This window comes from Equus asinus, chromosome 15, assembly GCF_041296235.1.
Source record: "Equus asinus isolate D_3611 breed Donkey chromosome 15, EquAss-T2T_v2, whole genome shotgun sequence".
In the NCBI taxonomy this organism is placed as follows: Eukaryota; Metazoa; Chordata; class Mammalia; order Perissodactyla; family Equidae; genus Equus; species Equus asinus.
In genome coordinates this window covers 26,351,748-26,357,932 of record NC_091804.1, presented here as the reverse complement: position 1 = coordinate 26,357,932, position 6,185 = coordinate 26,351,748, and positions in this window count along the sequence as shown.

The window sequence follows — 6,185 nt, the reverse complement described above, 5'->3', positions numbered from 1 at the left end:
AGATTTAAGAAAACCTTTTTCTCTATTCTCTTAAGGAATTATGATTTTAAAATTGAGGTATTTATATTTTTCTCGCTATCTGAGCCCTCCAAATTGGAAAAACTCCTGATGAGTAAGTATTCTTATTTTCATGGCAATATCGTTATTTGCATAAGTTCAATAAGAATCTGTTCTTCTTATAGAAGGACACAATTGGAAACACTGGTTATAATACCAAGGCTTTGACTGGAACATCATATTTGAGAAAAACATACAGGCTCCGATATGACCAGACAGCTTTTGAGGAACAAAGGTTGACTTCCTGGAATAAAGCCACTTGGTAATATGGGCCTGGTACCTTGCTTATGGGTTCCCAGTAACCTGGTAAGGTTGAGTAAAGAATGTCACTCCCTCTGGCAGGTGCAAGGAAGCTCAATATTTCAGGAAACCTCACAACAAGAGGAATTCACCCAAATTTGTAGTACTGCAGTTGGAATCTGATGATAAGTCCATGGCTTGGCTTTCCTGGCCCTGAGAGGCCTTTAAAGTTCAATCTGATTCCCTATGAAAGGTTCCAGCAAAGCAGATTTGAAAGAGCCTATTTAATCAATTACTATTCTTGCTGTACTTATGTAAATAATTGGGCCAAGTTTATCAAACTAGGCATTTTGTAAACCAGTGGGTCTTACTTTGGCTATGTTTAGTAAAACTGAGGGTAATTTTAGAGAGAGAAAAATCATGTTTCAAGAAAAACTGCATTTTTGGATATTGGATTTTGGTTCTGTCAATTGTCTTTAAGATTTTTGTTACATCTGTTCACTGGACTGGATCATGAATTCTTCTAGTCTCCTGAAATATCTGGCGACACGCCTCCAAACTAACATTTTCAAGATTTTTCCCATCATTTTCATTTGCGGTCATTGAAAACTAAACCTTCCCTTTCCCATGAAGCCTTGCAAACTGAAGCTGGAGGACTTGATACAAACTTAGGAGAGATTCACGTCTGCTGCTGGGTGAGCCTCTCAGAAAGCTACCTGTGTGCCCGATGACACCATCAGAGACATTGCAAACTGTGAAAGATGCTTCAACCCTGACTTCTAGGAATCTTGATTGGCTGCCCCCTAGGCTCAAGAACTACTTTATAATTTGCTCCAACCATGCACCTTGCTTTTCTCTTTTTGTTTCTCTAGAAAAACTTCTTATAAAATACCTGGTTGCTTATTTACACAATACAGGCCTAACTTTGGGGCCTACGTGTATAACTACTTTATTAAAAGACTGGTTCAGGTCCCAGCCCCGTGGCACAACAGTTAAGTGTGCACGTTCTGCTTCGGCGGCCTGGGGTTTGCCAGTTTGAATCCTGGGTGCGGACATGGCACCACTTGGAAAGCCATGCTATGGTAGGCATCCCACTGATAAAGTAGAGGAAGATGGGCATGGATGTTAGCTCAGGGCCAGCCTCCCTCAGCAAAAAGAGGAGGATTGGTAGCAGATGTTAGCTCGGAGCTAATCTTCCTCAAAAAAAAAAAAGAAAAAAAGACTGCTTCAATGAGATGGAACAAGCTAGGCCCTGATGCAGCAGGAAGTAGCTGGATTGGTCACTGCCCCAAATCCCTCAAGAATGAACATAAAATAGGGGGAAATTGATACTGGCTCTGATATCGGTTTCCCTACATGAAATCCAGTATATATGGAGTTAAAACCAAGCACTCATTCCCTGCTTACTCCCTGGCTTCCTGGCTCCAGAATCCACTATTGGCCATGGAGACAAATGGCCAAGGACCAGGATTCATTATCTCCTCCTCCTCCTCTCTGCAAGTAATCTCAAGGCCAAACACAGGCTGGTGGAAAAGCTCCGACCAGCAAGGCCATATGCTGCCCCTCCACTACCTAAAACCCCAAATAAAAACCCTTACTTTTAGCTTTTCAGGGAGTTTGGGATTTCAGTGTTAGCTGCCCTTTCTCCTTGCTCAGCACTGTGCAATAATAAAATTCCTACTTTCTTCCACTACACTTGGTGTCAGAGATTGGCTTCCTGCACAACCATGAGCAAACTCACTTCAGGTTGGAAATCACCATGGGGCTGGGGAGGGGACTTTTATAGCTCCCAGCATGAGCTGCCTCCTCCCCCTTTGTCTGGTAAACTCCTCCTCCCTCGGATCTCATTTCAGGAAGTCTTCTCTGACCTTCGGGAGGAATGGGCCTGGCACCCCTGCAAGAAGTTCTCAGAGCATCTGGTGTACATTTTGCATTCCTCTGTGGGATTATTTAGGCAATATCTCTCTCTCAGTGAAGGAAAGGATCATCTAAGAAACGAAAGGGAGTGTGGCATCTCAGACTGTTGGATCCCTAGGGTCCCTGAACCAGCTTCTCAGCAAATGTTAGAATGAAAGGATCATGGAAGCCCTGACTGAAGTGGGAATTGACCCAAAAGGACATTTGGCCCTCTCGGGGAACGCTCCAGCCTCAGCTGGGGACATTAGAGACCCAGATTCTGGGTGCTCCTGACCCCCCAACCCACGGACAGCCAGATCTGTGGGCTGAAGCCAAGAGACACCACAAAGTGGGCTCCTGGGCAGACATCTGGGAGCATTAATGCCCTCCACAAATATGGGCAGCTTTCTGTGTGCTAGGCACCGAGCTGGAGATTGGGAATATGGCAGCAGGCAAACCCAGACACGTCCTGACCCTCCCGGAAGGGGTGGCACAGTCAGACACATAATCAGACCATTCCGACATCCTGATATATAATCCGCACACACCCCCACGTTACAGGTGGAAAGACTGAGGCTCAGAGAGGGCACTCAGCTGGTGAGGAACATTCTTTTGTATTCTCTGAGTTTGGAGGGTTCCTCCAAGGGGAGAAGCATGTGAGTGCGCGGGAAGAGTGCAGACAGCTCCTGGGACTCTCTTAGGCCCCCTCACCATGCAAGACCAAGCAGTTTGGGAAGAGAAGGAGCGGTTGGGGAGGCTGTTCCAGGCTAAGAAATCCCCCATCTCTGTATCTCTCGCCCAGCAGTGACATCAAGGCGGACCCAAGAGACATTTACAAACCCGAGGGGGCCTGGAAGGAGGGGCGTGGACAGAGTTGGGGAGGGGGAGTAGATACCCTGATTGGGGTGAAGCAGTCGAGGTGAGGGTGACGCCCCAGAACCGCTTTATTCTGTTTCATCGCCATCAGCGGGCGTTCTCAGTGCCTGGACCCCATCCCCACATGGCGCAGCCTCACCATTAATTAAGGGTCTGAGGGCTGGACGCCTGAGTGAGGGCAGTTTCCAGGGCCCCTGGGCCAATGGGCGGGCTCCTTCCCTCTCCGCCCTCCACACTGGGGACCTAAGTGTCAGCAAAATCAAACACCGACCAAGCAGGTTCAAAGGGCAAGCAGCGTGGCCGCAGGGCCTGGCTCGTCTCTGCCAATTGCTTCCACCGCCCGTGGCTTCTTCAGATCCCGCCGCTGGCGCCTGGGCTTGGAGAAGGCCGGTCGGACAGTCCACTGTGGCCTCAGCGGATGGGGCGGGCGACCCTCGAGGAAGCGCTGTTCACAGCTGCTTGTGTAACCAGCCTGATACGCATTTTTTGCGTATACAGGCAAATACCTGTTTGTGTGTGTATTTTTTCCTTTTACACAAATGGTAACATACTAGAAGCACTGTTCTGCACGTTCCCTTCTTTTTTCTTCACCTAACGTTTTATCTCGACGATTAATCATTCCGTATCAAAGGGTTAACATCTCCTTTTTTGAAAAAGTGGCGGCCTCAGTATTCCACCGAGTGGACCACACCATTATTAATTGAACAAGTCTCCTACTAAAGGGCGTTTAGACTGTTTCCAATCTTCTGCTCTTAACGTTATTTCACTCACGTGTGCTTACATAAGTTCCTAGAAGCAGGATAGCTTGGTCAAAGGGTATGTCACTTTGTAAACTTGTTAACTATTACCAGAGTGTTGCCCATGAAAGTGGGACTAATGTACAGTCCCAAAAGCAATCCATGAGGGGCTGGCTTCCCCACAGCCTGACCAACAGATAAACAACAGTATCACACTTTATAATTTTTATCAATCTGATAGTAAACGTAAAAAGTAAACTAGTCACTCTACTAACCACACGGGGAGCCTGGACTCCATCCCCATCCGGCGCTAACAAGGAATCCCTTCCCTTCCTTGATTATATAACCATAAAAGGGTCAGTCCACCAAGAAGACAAAGCAATCCTAAATGCGTATGCACAAAACAACAGAGCTGCAAAATATGTGATGCAAACTGATGGAACCAAAAGGAGAAATAGACGAACACATAATTAGAGTTGGAGACTTCAACAACTGATAGAACAACTAGACAGAAAGTCAGCAAGGATACTGAACCTCAACAACACCATCAACCAAAGTACCTAACTGACACATACAGAATATTCCACCCAGAAACAGCAGAATACGCCTTCGTTTCAAGTGCCCAAAAAACATATACCATGATTGATCACATCCTGGGTCATAAAACAAATCTCAACAAATTTAAAAGAATTGAAATCATACAGTGTCTTCTCTCATCACAATGGAATCAAACTTGGAAATCGATATCAGAAAAGATAACAAGAAAATATCCAAACACTTGGTAACTAAACAACATACTTGTAAATGGCCCTTAGGGGCCGGCCTTGTGGCCGAGTGGTTAAGTTTGCGCACTCACCCACAGGCGGCCCAGTGTTTCGTTGGTTCGAATCCTGGGCGCGGACATGGCACTGCTCATCAAACCACGCTGAGGCGGCGTCCCACATGCCACAACTAGAAAGACCCACAACAAAGAATATACAACTATGTACCAAAGGGCTTTGGGGAGACAAAGGAAAACAATAAAATCTTTAAAAAGAAAAATGGTCCTTAAGTCAAAGAGAGAGTCTCAAAGGAAATTAAAAAAATACATCAAACTGAATGAAACTAAAACATGAAAAATTTATCAATAACTTAAGCTCTCACCTCAAGAGCACAGAAAAAGCAGAGCAGAATAAATGCAAAGCAAGCAGAAGGAAGGAAATGTAATAAAGAGCAGAAATCAATTAGTTTAAAACAGAAAAACAGTAGAGAAATTCAATGAAATCAAGAGTCAGTCCTTTGAAAAGATTTATCAATCTGACAAACCTCTAGAAAGACTGACAAAGAAAAGAGAGAGAAAAGACACAAATTAGCCACATCAGGAATGAAACATGGCTATCATTACAGACCAGACAGACACCAAGAGCATAATACGGGATTACTACAAAGAACTCTACACACGCAAATTTGACAACTTCAACAAAACGCTCCACTCTTCAAAATACACAAACTGCCACAACTCATTCAATGTGAAACAGATTATTTGAATAGACCTATAAGTATTAAGGAAATTGAATTCATAATTTAAAAACTCTCAGGAAAGAAATTTCCAGGTGCACATAGGTTTATTGGAGAATTCTACCAAAGTTTGAGAGAAGGATTACCACCAATTCTACAAAATCTCCTCCAGAAAATAGAAGAGAAGGGAACACTTCCCAATGCATTTTATGAAGCTAGTATCATCCTGATACCAAAACCAGACAGACAGAAGAAAGAAAGAAACTACAGCCCAATATCCCTCATGGATGTAGATGCAAACATCCTTAAAGTGTCAGCAAAAGGAATTCGGCAAAAATAGAGAATTGTAGACTATGCTGAAGTGGGGCTTATTCCGAGTATGCAAAGCTGGTTTAATATTTTAAAACCAATCAGTGTAATCCAGCACATTAACAGTCTAAAGAAGAAAAACCTCATGATGTCAACTGATATCAGAAAAAACACGACAAAATTCAACATCTGTTCATGATTTAAAAAAAAATATAGAAAAAGAGGAATAAAGGGTAACTTTCTCAACTTGATAAAGAGCATCTACAAAAACTCTGTGGCTAACATCCTTAATGTTAACTATGTTATTTACGTGGAGACAACCTTGGGGAGAACCTTGGACCCATGGGGGTCAGAAGCTGACAAGGAAAGCGTGTTAAATCTGCATAAGCAGGGGTGCCGACAGCTCCAAGAGGCCACACTTTCCATTCACACCAGAATTTGATTGGAACACAGAAAAACCGTAACAACAAAGGACCCTATCATGTCTGTCTTTCTCATGGCACTTACTCTGTACTAGCCAAACACGCTGAAAATGATTATACAGAAGGAAAAGGAAAGACAGGGAAATCCACA